The sequence below is a fragment of the Lithobates pipiens genome, unplaced genomic scaffold, assembly GCF_037356315.1.
Source record: "Lithobates pipiens isolate NorthernLeopardFrog02 unplaced genomic scaffold, aLitPip1_a1.2 Scaffold_10, whole genome shotgun sequence".
NCBI lineage: Eukaryota > Metazoa > Chordata > Amphibia > Anura > Ranidae > Lithobates > Lithobates pipiens.
Window position 1 is genome coordinate 71,222,325 of NW_027507686.1, and position 13,125 is coordinate 71,235,449.

The 13,125-nt window shown below is 42.8% G+C and overlaps 1 protein-coding gene across 1 annotated transcript in view; it reads right to left on the reverse strand.

Annotated features, from left to right (window-relative positions):
• The window catches only part of AHNAK (AHNAK nucleoprotein), an 84,128-nt gene extending 74,580 nt beyond the window's left edge, over positions 1–9,548 (reverse strand). The window contains exon 1 of the mRNA XM_077455843.1: positions 9,403–9,548. The gene's annotated coding sequence lies outside the window, so the exon portion shown is untranslated. The remainder of the gene's footprint in view (positions 1–9,402) is intronic.
• Between the last annotated feature and the right edge of the window lie 3,577 nt (positions 9,549–13,125).

Below are 13,125 nucleotides of genomic sequence, written 5' to 3' on the forward strand. Positions count from 1 at the left end.
ATCTGAAATGAGGGGAAGCTCTGCTGATTTTAATCATCCAATCATGTGCGAGCTAAAATGCTGTTTTTTATTTTCCTTGCATGTCCCCCTCGGATCGACAGCAACTTCAATTTCGAGTGCACTGAAAGTGCACTTGTAGTGCAAAGTGGATTTGTCTTTGGTAAATAACCCCCAGTGGGTAGACAGAGTCATGGAAAACACTTAAAGTGGAAGTAAACCCTTCTATCCTTTTCGACCAAGGAAGCTGCCATCTTAGCCTCTGTTTAATGTTCAACTGCCATGGAGCTGCACATGTGATCAGTTATGACACCAGCCATTTGATGGTTTGACAGTTTGGTTGGCAGCACATCCAATGTGACAGTTACATTCCTGGTATGTGCTGGAAATTGAACTGTTTTTTTGAAAGTGTCAAATCTTTGGGTTTACTTCTGCTTTAATAAAGCCCAACAGTAACACCTAACCAACAAGCACTTTATAAGAAATACGGTCTCTGGACTTTAATCCATCTTGGAGTTTTCAAGTCCTGTTGTGGGATACTGTACTCTTCTTCAAAAAGAAAGCCCTTTAGTTCTTTAAGGGATAGAGGTGTGAATTTACTTTGCTCACCAAAACTTTGAGTTCAATACTATTTGGACCAGGTGGGTAGAGAGGCCATGGAATGGCATTCTGGTTTAAAACACCACTTTCAAATTAGTTTTTTCTTGTGTATTTGGGTGCTATATTACTTTTCCATTATATGACCATGTAGAGCAGGGGTGTCAAACTGGCGGCTCACCAGCTGTTGCAGAACTACAAGTCCCATTATGCCTCTGCCTGTGGGAGTCATGCTTGTAACTGTCAGCCTTCCAATGCTTCATGGAACTTGTAGTTCTGCCACCAGTTTGACACCTGTCAAACTGAGCATTCAACATAATGACTTCTATAAGATGACCACTCATGATATTATGGGATACTCACCACCATGTTTAACAGCTGAAAAGATATTCAGGGCTTTAACTGCTCTATAACATGAATTCTTCCTAAAGTAGGAGACATAGTCCGAGGAATTTTTTTTGTTCACCCGATTACACTTTTCTATTCTTATGGGGATCCAGGTTTTGTTCTCTGTACACCAGGTTATTTCTCCATGTGTATTGACCTTGGATACAAAACATTTCTGAATAGGAAGCCCTACCATATATATTTGCTCTGTGAAAGCTCATGATGTGCAGTCTTAGTTGAGCCTGGGTTACATTAGTGCTGATTTAATTGTGTACTCATTTTAGAGGCTGTCTTCTCTTGCATTTAACAATCATCCTATTAAGTGTTCATTCTTCACCATCTGTGACCGTAAAGCAAGGTTATTTTTTCCAATGCACTTTGTCCGTCTTTGCATAAGCTGTCATTTTATAGACTGCTCCCATATGCACATTAGGGTGGAACTCTAGATAAACAGCAAAATGCATATCTGAAATGCATGTGTGTGTAAAGCCTTAACTACAAAAAGCTTTGTAAATCTTTTCCACCACATACATACCTGTGGCACACAGCATAGTCAAGACGGAGACATCCGTTTCAGTGTAGCTTTTTTATGTCAACTTCCTTTTTATTCTTCTGATCATTGGATCAATGAATCGAACATCATGAGCTCTGTCTAATGAACAGCAAGGTGACCCAAGAAGAACTAAAATTAACTTACGCTGCAATGTAGATCATAAGAACACTACCCAGGATTGTAATCTATTTACAGGTAAACATTATATATCAATTTCAACGAAGTATTTATCTATAAATAAATGAAACTATCTAATTGTGCTTGAGCAGAAAGTTATAAAATGAAAATGAAAAATAAGCATCTACCACAAATTTTGAGTTTTATAAAGTATTTAGCTGGGTGATGGAAGATACAAATTCAGAACTTTTTGCACCAATACAGAAACTGATTGGTCTCCCTTTAAGCGCTACAATTTGCCTCATAAAGCTTACAAACCTTGTATAACAACATTTTAATTGACACACCTATTTGCTAGTTGACATGCACTGCTTTACTTACAATGTACCAAATTAATATGACTTTCACAGTTGTAATTGTGATATTGTTACTTCAAAGCCGAAATCCTTTTTTTCATGTTGCCATTTCCATTATTCTGTCCACCCACTGTATTCTTGGCAGCACTTTACATAAAACATACAGTCTCTGCCAGATGAAAGGTGACTTGAGTACCAGCCAACCAGAAGAAAAGGAACTTTTCCTGAACTATGTAAATGAAAAGGATATAAAGGCAAACAAGCTTCCAGTTGCACCACAAATGTGAATGTCAACATCAGGCCACTAAACAAAAGTTATTAAATATTGCCAGGTCTACTCCTAAAAAATAAAAGGTAGCCATTATTAGGTGACCATAGTCTAGTTGGTACTCAACGGTGGACTACTAGTTTGCCTTGCCGTCCTCAGAAGATGTCCTAGGATGATGGAACACAAGGGTTGAACTTTGAGTGGAAAGACTCAAACTACCCTACAATAAGAGCAGCATTAGAGTATTGGAGGTGTAGAGAAATATATAGTTAGATGATACAGTCATCTACTTTACTTCTTTGTGTTCCTCAAGAAGGAAAACAAGTATATGGCTGGGTCACGTTTAGGTTACTTTACACCAACTATGAAAAACTGGTCTGATATCTACAATTTGCATAATAGTCACTTCTGAAACGAACATCCTTTCAGCTCAAACAAGGACAACAGCAGTAATCTTATACCACAGTATTGTCAGATGCGTTTGTCCATCAATGGCAGACGATACCTTGACGTGCCCATCTCTGGAGAATTTACATGGTATGATTCAAGCAGTTGGGAAAGTCATATGTTTCCCTTACATGGATCTAAAACAACATGGATCATTTTATTCAAACTCAAAGCAGTTGTAAGAACCTAAAGACACAAAATGACATTTGCTTTAAGGTGAAAAATCCCTTTAAATTAAGTTTGCACTGTATATTATAAAGCAACAATTGCCTATTACAGATGGATGCAAGAATGGCTTTTATGTCTACATCAATCAACCAGCAAACACTGAATGAATAAGTAAAATATATGGATTAGGCAGCACCTATTGTGTTTATCAAGGGTGAGGTAGCACAATACTCTAGTTCCAGCAGGTCTTATCCATTGTCTTAGCCACACAGTGATTCACTGATAACTGTATAAACAAATTAATGACTGAAAACTATTGCAAAAGGTACACCTTTATTGCTGTCTGGATGGTTTTCTATAGGTAAACTGGTCATGGAAAAACATTATTAAGTTACCATTGCCGAGGTTTACATTGAGATAGCACATATTCTTGTAATGACTAATTTTAAAGGCTAAGGTCATGAAAGACATATAGGGTTGCCATTACTGACCTAGATTTTTCTCTCCCTTTGAACTACACTTTTCACCAATTGATATATGGTAATACACAATTTATAGGGATTAAATATTTTTACAATTAAGATGTCCAGCTTCTTAAAAATCCTTTAGTCCAATCTTACATTAACACTCAATTGCTACCTATTCTTTGAAAATTAGCCAGTGGCTGAATGTAAGGCTGATGTGATGTGGGGGGGGGGGGGGGTGATGTGAAGGAGACAGATGAGACAATGGAGGGGGGATAGAGGGGCATAGGACATAGGATGGGGGGGGGGGCAAAGGATACTACAATGGAGGGGGGCAGAGAGCACTGCTATTGGGGGCAAAGGACACTACGTTGGGGGGAGATGTGAAGGGGGAAGAGGCCACTGCTTTGGGGAGGTGGGGGAGGGGTACAGGGCACTACTGTGAGGGGAGAGGGGCAACGGGCATCACAGTGGAAGGGGTGATGTGAAGAACAGAGAGAACACTGCATTGGGGGGGGGGGGGGGCAGAAAACTACTATGGGGGCAGAGGACACTACGGGGGGGGGGGGTTGAAGGGGGCTAAGGACACTACTGTGGGGGGGTGAAGGGGGGCAGAGGACACTACTGTGACACACTTTGGGGTTGATTTACTAAAGGCAAGTGCACCTGCAAGTGTAGTTGCTCTAGATCTGAGGGGACATGCAAGGAAAATAAAAAAAAAAACAGCATTTTTGCTTGTACATGATGGGATGATAGAAATCAGCAGAGCTTTCCCTCATTCCAGAGCTTCCCTCATATCTAGCAAACTGCATTTGCAGTGCACAGTATATTTGCCTTTAGTAAATCAACTTTTATGTGTTCTTCCTGATGCCTTTTTATTGTAAGCTTGATATCTTTTTAAAGGGCACCGCCTAGCCCCCTCCCACCCCCGGATCTTTAATTTCCTCCATGTTGTCCAGGTAGATCTCAACCTCTGAAAGGTTGCCTACCCATGCTGTAAAGAAATTGAATTCTATAAAAATGTAACAGTTGTCCCAGTCATTTTCCTGTCCAGTAAATAATACAATAAGATACAGCAAGGACTTCTTATTTATGCAGCCATTAGCAGATCAGAACAACTTTTTGTCAATTCCCACAGTCTAATATCGAATTATATGTTTATGAAGAGAAGTCAATTGTTTGTGCATAGAAGGGGATGGTCAGAGTACTATTGTCCAGCCTTGCAGCTGTAGACTATTTGACACGTTATACCAACAATACAAGTTTCTTTGTACAATTGACATGATTGCTCAATTTCAGCTCAACTATTGAAGGAACCACACCCTGAATCTTTCCTTTAGCACTGTAGATTATCAGATTAGTAGGATGTATACTATACGGGTCCTTTGGTCCTCCTTGCAGGCTGATCATATTCTGTCTTTTTTTTTTACCCCTATCTAATATCTAACCCCTATCTAATAAACTAACATTCCAGGTTAGACCTTGTGAACATTCTGTAGATGTTTTCGTGATGGTCATGGGAAGACTTTTTTTATTGCACAACCCCTAGAACTATGCACAGCTAAAAACAGCTTCAAAAGTTCAACAGGTTTTTTTTTGAGGGGCTAAATAAAGCTCAACTACCAGAGCTTACTAAACTATGCAAACCTTGGGCATACACTAAAGACAAACCAGCTCAGTCTACAATATACAACAATGCTCAAATAAAAGCAGCCACGTACCACAAAAGTCTAAAATCCTTGCATATTCAATTTATAATTGTGTGTCCCCAAATATCCAGACTCCCCTAAGGTATTAAATTGCATACACTTTAGTAAGAGTTTGGACAATATATGCATGCCATCTCCCAAATCTGTCACTGGCAGGAATTTATACGTTTCCTACAGTGTCGTAAACCTGCAAGTACATGCTTTTATCCTTGCTTCCTGCAATGTCTTGTCATCTCCCAAGGCTGAAGCCACCACCCACATTCTGTGCTGCTGCCAAAGCCAATGAACCAAATCAGTTCCCACAATTCTTTAAGCAGTTATGCATTCTTATTTAGGTTTGGGCCCCTAAACAATGAAGGAAAATATTCTCTGTGGAAGTCAATGCCACCTCCATCCCATTAATTGACCACTGTATTATTTTGGGTCACTTTAACACCACTCCAACCATTGTCAACATGGCATTTAGTGATCTTTCAGAGATAGCAGTTTATGAATAGATAGCAGTTTATGAATGTCTTGGGATACCTTAACTACATTTTAATACAAATAAATTAAAGCAAAGCAAAATTTAGTCACGGTTATGCAATGCCAGAGGGTGTTAAAAACAGTCATTGCCATGGTGAAGAAATGATGTAGCGTTATAGCAATGTATAGATGGGGATGGGTGGGGAATGTATGGCAAGAAATAGGCAAAGCAAACCCATTCCACGTACACACGACCGGACTTTTTGACAGCAACGGTCCGACGGAACGAGTCCATCGGACAATTCGAACTTGTGTGGGCTCCATCGGACCTTTGCTTGCCAAAAATCTGGCGGACTTTAGAAATAGAACATGTTTTAGATTTTTCCACCAGAACTCCACCGGACCCAGTTCCTACCAAGAAATCCGCTCGTGTGTATCCTAGTCCGACGGACAAAAACCGACGCGAGGGCAGCTATTGGCTACTGGCTATGAACTTCCTTATTCTAGTCTGGTCATACGTCATCACGTTCAAATCCGTCGGACTTTGGTGTGATTGTGTGTGGCCAAGTCTGTTCATTCGGGAAAATCCATCAGAACTCCGTCAGAACTCCACCGAAAGTCCGTTGGACCTACTCCCTCGAAAAGTCCGGTCAAGTGTACGCGGCATAAGCCTTGGTGGAAGTTTTTGTATAATACTGAATGCCGGGAAAATTCCTCCTATGAAATTCCATTTTTAAATGTGTCTGCATAATCGCATATTGGCATATTTCACTGATACCAAAATGTGATTTTAAGCGTACCACTCCCTTTCTATGGCTCCATAAGGGCACTTTAAAATGCTCTACGTGAGAGTAAAGATAAGCGGAAAGAATGAATTCCTCTGGAGAGTCCAGGGAAGACTGGCAGGGGCACAGAGCAAAAGAGAACCTTAGACTAACAAGCAATGCAAGCTCATCACAAGACAGATGCAGCTATATATTTACACCTATAGTAACACACGTGTGCTAGTGAAGAGTGGGTTCCCCAGTGTGCATTCCTGCTGGTCGTCCCTCCTTCTCTCCCTCCTCCCCTTCTCAGACTACAGAACTGCTGTGAGTCACTCTGCTCCCAAACCAACATTCCTGAAGGATTCTGGATAGAGGCCAGTACTTCCAGACACACCCAGAGCACAGCAATATACAGACAAGGGCCATAATATACAGAGTAGCAAGGAAACCAATACACAAGCAGAGCTTTTAGTCCCATCAGAAACAGAGAAATATACAGAGAAGAGAGAACTGTGGTCACAAGGCACCTACTCCCTCTACACATCCCCCCCAGTTTCAAAGAGCTTGAGTTGCCAAGAAGTTTTATGAGGGTGATGGAATGTTTCCAGTGCAAATGTGTCCCCTTTCAGGCTTCCATCAGCCTCAGCCCAGATTCGTTTTCTTTTTTAGGCCAGACATTTTCCAACATCTGTCTTTAAGAAAACCGCTAAAAGGAGAAAAGTCATTGATTTTTCCACATTTTTTTGCAACAGAGAATCAGTTCACCTTGGTGATGACCTAAAACACCCAAGATCTGATCCATGCATTAATTTCTGTGAAATAACCGCTTTCCTAAAAACTTTTGGATTGGACCTTCTCCGGTCTAAATCATCAGCTTTTAACGATTTGATATGTTTTCCAACAAGATTATGTTCTAGATCACAACTTTTCCAAAACCAGGTGAAAGAAAAACTTCCTCGGGCACTTTTCATGTGGGCACCGCACCCTTCCTCTGATTACAGCTCTTCACGCCTAGAACTATAAGGGTGACGTTTCTCCGAATCAGAACGAGATCAGCCTCTCCCCTCCAAGAGCAAATCATAAGTGCACCCCAAAATGTGTATTATGACACCACTGTATACATTACATAGCAAACTGCTGCATGGCTTAGATTAGAGCACATATGTGCACAACTGGGTAAATATACTACTACAAAAAAAAAAAAAAAAATGCTACAATTCCTGGCAAAAAATGACTACTAATCAAAATGTTGGAAATAAGTGCAAATAACAGACCTTTGTTTTTTCAGCAGAACAGTTACACTGTAGCTGTTTGACAAATGATGAAAACATAAACACTCTCTAGATAATAATATTACTATATAGCAACTAGAAATAAATACAAAGTTAACACATCTATGGGCAGACCTTAACTTGCATAATAAATAGTAGCACTAGTTCAACCAGTATTTATTCTATTAGTATATCAAACAGCTGCCCACCTTCCTCCTTATCATAAAGTATTTAAATACGTAATATACATATACACGCTCTCCATAGAAACAGTTAATGCAATACTTTCAGATAAGGAAGAGGCTGGAAAAGTGTTTAACACTCAAAATAATGTATATAAATATAAGGAGAGTGTGTGCGTCCTGCCATACACATACAGTGCTTCTCCACATGCCCATTTGATCAACAAGTGGCCTCTCATTCCAAAATCTCCAGCAGGAGAGGGTGTGGTGCCTGTGTTGTAGTAGCCAGGGAATTCCATCCAAAGCAAACAGCGATCATTGCAAAACCTGAAATGTCTAATACTACATACAATAAAAGGGAGAGGAAGAGAATATACACCTATATGAACATGCACCTACTTATACACTACTTATATAAGCTGAGCACAGTAGAGGCAATGTATACACACCCACAAGAGTTTTGCATACCTGGTTAAACATGCCTATGCAAACCTAGCAGATACTACTTCTAGTGAAGAACACTGGCTGTGCACAGAGGAGGAATCATATTGAATGTACACATAAGTGATCACACATGCTTTGTACTGAGGATATCACACTGGCTGTACACAAAGTGACCACACTAGCTATGCACAAAAGTGATCATACATACTGTTTATGTACAGAGCAGACCATACTGGCTGTACACATAAAGTGATCATAGTGGCTATGCACAGAGGGTACTGGGTATACACATAAGTGGTCAAACAAGCTATGCACAGATGTGATCATGCAGGGTGTACACATAAGTGATCACACTGGTAGTACACATAAAGTGATCACACTTTCCATACACAGTCACCGTACTTTCCATTCACAGAGGTGATCACACTGGTAGTATATACAAAGTGATCCTACTTTCCATACACAGAGGTGATCACACTGGTAGTACATACAAAGTGATCCTACTTTCCATACTTAGAGGTGATCACACTGGTAGTACATACAAAGTGATCCTACTTTCCATACACAGAGGTGATCACACTGGTAGTACATACAAAGTGTCCCTACTTTCCATACACAGAGGTGATCACACTGGTAGTACATACAAAGTGACCCTACTTTCCATACACAGAGGTGATCACACTGGTAGTACATACAAAGTGACCCTACTTTCCATACACAGAGGTGATCACACTGGTAGTACATACAAAGTGACCCTACTTTCCATACACAGAGGTGATCACACTGGTAGTACATACAAAGTGACCCTACTTTCCATACACAGAGGTGATCACACTGGTAGTACATACAAAGTGATCACACTTTCCATACACAGAGGTGATCACACTGGCTGGGAAGCTGTATACGTGTTGCGCTACAGGCTCATAGAACGTGTCTCTGCACATCATGAATGATCGGCATTAGAAGAACATCAATAATCAGCCCTACTAGTCATTTACAACATCTAGAACAACTCCTGGCCCCCATAGTAATATAAACGAAATAACAACCTCCAAAACAGCCAAGCCCCCCCTGAGTACCAAGTATTACGCACAAGAAAAGTTTGCCAAGTCGATGTAAACTGGCACAAGCCATGGCGGAGTTGTGACTATTGTATAGAGAAGACGATGTGTGCATGCAGAAGTGTCTATAGAAGGAAGGAAGGGGTTACCTGTGTGGTCCTGTGCTGGCACAACGTGTGCAGGGAGCCAGCAGCTCTGGTCTGCCTTGGGTAAGCAGAGCTAAGTGATCAGCACTAGCAGGGTAGGGCTGCTATACAGAACTCTATGGGTGTGTCCGTGTCCAATCCTGGAGAGTAGGCTGAACCTGCCCTGCCCTGGGCTAGGACTGTGCTGCCTGCCTGTGTATACACTCTGCTCTTCGTACACAGCATGCAGCCTGCCTACCTGATTGTCTGCCTTATCTCAGGCCCTGTATACAAAGGGGGGGAGTGATGTATGGAGATCGAGTGATACCAAGGACTGTGCATACCTTCTACATCACAGCTCACACCGCTTCTCTGACTTTCTGTTTACCTACAGCTTCATTATATTTACTAATAGTCTCCTTTCTTCTGTTTACCAAGTGCCCAATGTCTGCAACAATGGCATCAGTAAACTATTCCACATACCTTTAGTGGTGGATGGAGGTGACCCTTTATTCTTTAAACTTTTTCATTTTAAATCCCTGAAATATCTTTCTGATTAATTCTTTTCATAAGCATGCATGCTTGGATCAGCTGTGTTTATGCCACTGGAGGAGAAAGGTGAGTGGGCAAAAGGCAGCCATGACATTGACTAAAGCCCCATATACACACAGGGCTGGAGCAATGATTTTTGACACCCTAGGCGAAACCTCATTTTACCGCACCCCCATTGGCTCCGCTCCTGACTCCATCCCCTCCCCTGCCCATGTATACCCCACCTTTTTAATGAAACACCCATCAAATGCAGCCTCACCAGTGCCCATCCAATGCAGCCTCACCAGCGCCCATCGAATGCAGCCCCACCAGCGCCCATCAAATTCAGCCTCCCCAGCACCCATCAAATGCAGCCTCACCAGCGCCCATCAAATGCAGCCTCATCAGCACCCAACAAATGCAGCCTCACCAGCACGCATCCAATGCAGCCTCACCAGCACCCAACAAATGCAGCCTCACCAGCACCCATCGAATGCAGCCTCACCAGCACCCAACAAATGCAGCCTCACCAGCGCCCATCAAATGCAGCCTCACCAGCGCCCATCAAAGCAGCCTCACCAGCACCCATCAAACGCAGCCTCACCAGTGACCATCAAACACAGCCTCACCAGCACCCTTCAAATGCAGCCTCACCAGCACCCATCAAATGCAGCCTCACCATCACCCATCAAATCCAGCCTCACCAGCGCCCATCAAAATCAGCCTCACCAGCACCCAACAAATGCAGCCTCACCAGCACCCATCCAATGCAGCCTCACCAGCACCCAACAAATGCAGCCTCACCAGCACCCATCCAATGCAGCCTCACCAGCACCCAACAAATTCAGCCTCACCAGCGCCCATCAAATGCAGCCTCACCAGCACCCATCAAACGCAGCCTCACCAGTGACCATCAAACGCAGCCTCACCAGCGCCCATCAAATTCAGCCTCACCAGCGCCCTTCAAATGCAGCCTCACCAGCACCCATCAAATGCAGCCTCACTAGCACCCATCAAATGCAGCCTCACCAGCGCCCATCAAATGCAGCCTCACCAGCGCCCCTCAAATGCAGCCTCACCAGCGCCCATCAATGAATGTTTGCTTGCTTCCATTCATTTGGGAGTCGGCACACAGACACAGTCCTCCGTCGCCACTGCGCCTCTGACACTATGTGCGAATGCCTGCTGATGCTGATACTTAGTTGTTTGTTGCAGAGAGAAAAGAGTAGGAAGGAACACCAGTGGTTGGGCACCCCTAGCAGCAGTGCGCCCTAGGCGGCTGCCTATTTTGACTAGTGGTAGTACCGACCCTGTATACACGGGCTTAATGTCGGGAGGCAACGGCCAGCTTAAAGAAAAAAAATGTCCAACATTCGACCCATGTGTATGTTGGTCACTTCTGTTGGACGAGCATGCTGGAAAATCAGCAGCCCACCGACTCCCGATCAGCACTCTTAGCCAATGGCAGAGAGCGTTGATTGGAGTGTTCTGGTGGGGGGCCATCCCTCTGTCAGGAGGGGGGGATCACTGAACTAATCTTGCATGGTTAGTACAGCTGCTTCGACAAGAGCTTTCAGGTGTTTTCTTTTGGTGAAACTGTTAGTGTGTAACTGGCTTTGCTAAAAAAACACCTATGCCAATAAGGGACATCTGTTGATAAGAGCAAACTGTGCAGCTTTGACCAAAATTGAATAATGCCCTTGCTATAGGTGTAGGCCATTTAGATAACTCATGAAGCTTCACTAGAATACTTCTAGGACATTGCTAAGACAAGCCTAGTGTTAAGCCCTGTATACACTGGCCTAATGTTGGCCAGTAACGGCTGGTTCAATAGAAACCAGCTGACATTCGGCCTGTGTACTGCAACCAGTCCATTCAGCCGTCTTATTTCAAAGGGGTGTGACTGAAAAAGGTCTGCCGATTGGCTCTCAATCAGTGCTCTCAGTCAATGACTGAGAGTGCTGACCGGAGTGTTGTGGCAGGGGTGTCTCGTCCCCCTGTCATAACACACGACAGAGCAGGGGAGATCGCTGTACTAACATTGCATGGTTAGTACAGCAGCTCCCCGGAGCTATCAGTCCTGTTTTTGTTGAGCCCTGCTGGTTTGAATAAAAAAAAAAATATCAGCACGCACCAGGCTTTAGGGTATGTCCACACCACATGTGGTGGGACTGTGTTGGGTGGCTATTTCAGCACAATCTCACTGCATGAACAAGGTAAAATGCATATCTATCTATATGCATATCATAATCTATTACTCCTACAATATAGCTAGGAGTCAATTTTACTAATCCCTCCACTTAATATAGGGTCATTAATTGTAAACTTGTTGCAGGTGTTGATTCTCTTGTTCTCTCCTCTATCCTAGCCGGTGTCCTTTGTGTGGCTTCCAGTAAGCCCATCGGGTTGGGCCTTCTCCTTCTGGGGAGGTGGGGGCAGCCATGTGGCCCTCCGAATCGTTTTTACGTTCTTTTAACATGCCATCACCCACTCCACAACTAAGCGGTAAATATACTATCCTGTTATACCCTATTGTAATGTAGGATGATATGTTTTAAAATTTTGAAGATAATTTATATGTCTCATAGAGTCTACAATCCCCCTGAAGATGACCACTTTATGGACGAAACGCGTTGGAGATATAACACCTCGTAGCTTTTGCTATGCAACCATGTTTAACATTTTTGTATACGTTGTTTGCATGTTATGTTGTGGAATTTGTAGTATGTCATTTGGACATATTTACATACATTGTATTCTAACTACATTGTGACTTTTAATAATCTTTGAATAAATAATTTCCTATATATTGATTATAATGTCCACACTGCTGTCCAAACCCCCATTGGGGAAACTGCTCCTTTTTTATCTTAAGGTAAAATGCATTATCTTCTATGTAGGGATGGGCTCAGGCATGTTCGGATACTAGTCCCAACTCACCTGAGCAATCCCACAAGGAAGCTGTCACTGCACACAGCCAATCATGAACAGCCTAGTCAGGGTGTGTGTCTGGAAATGCCTCACTGCCTAGGATTTGCAGTGTGCAGTGACAGCTTCCTGGCAGGATTGCTCTGGTGGGTTGGGACTAGGAGCCAAACATGCCTGAGCCAATCCCTACTCCTATGTGTAGGGACTGTGTTGTGGTGGTGTGCAGGCACAGTGCACTGAACAAAAAATACTGCATGCCGTACTTTTTTTTCAATTCAGTGCGAAGCA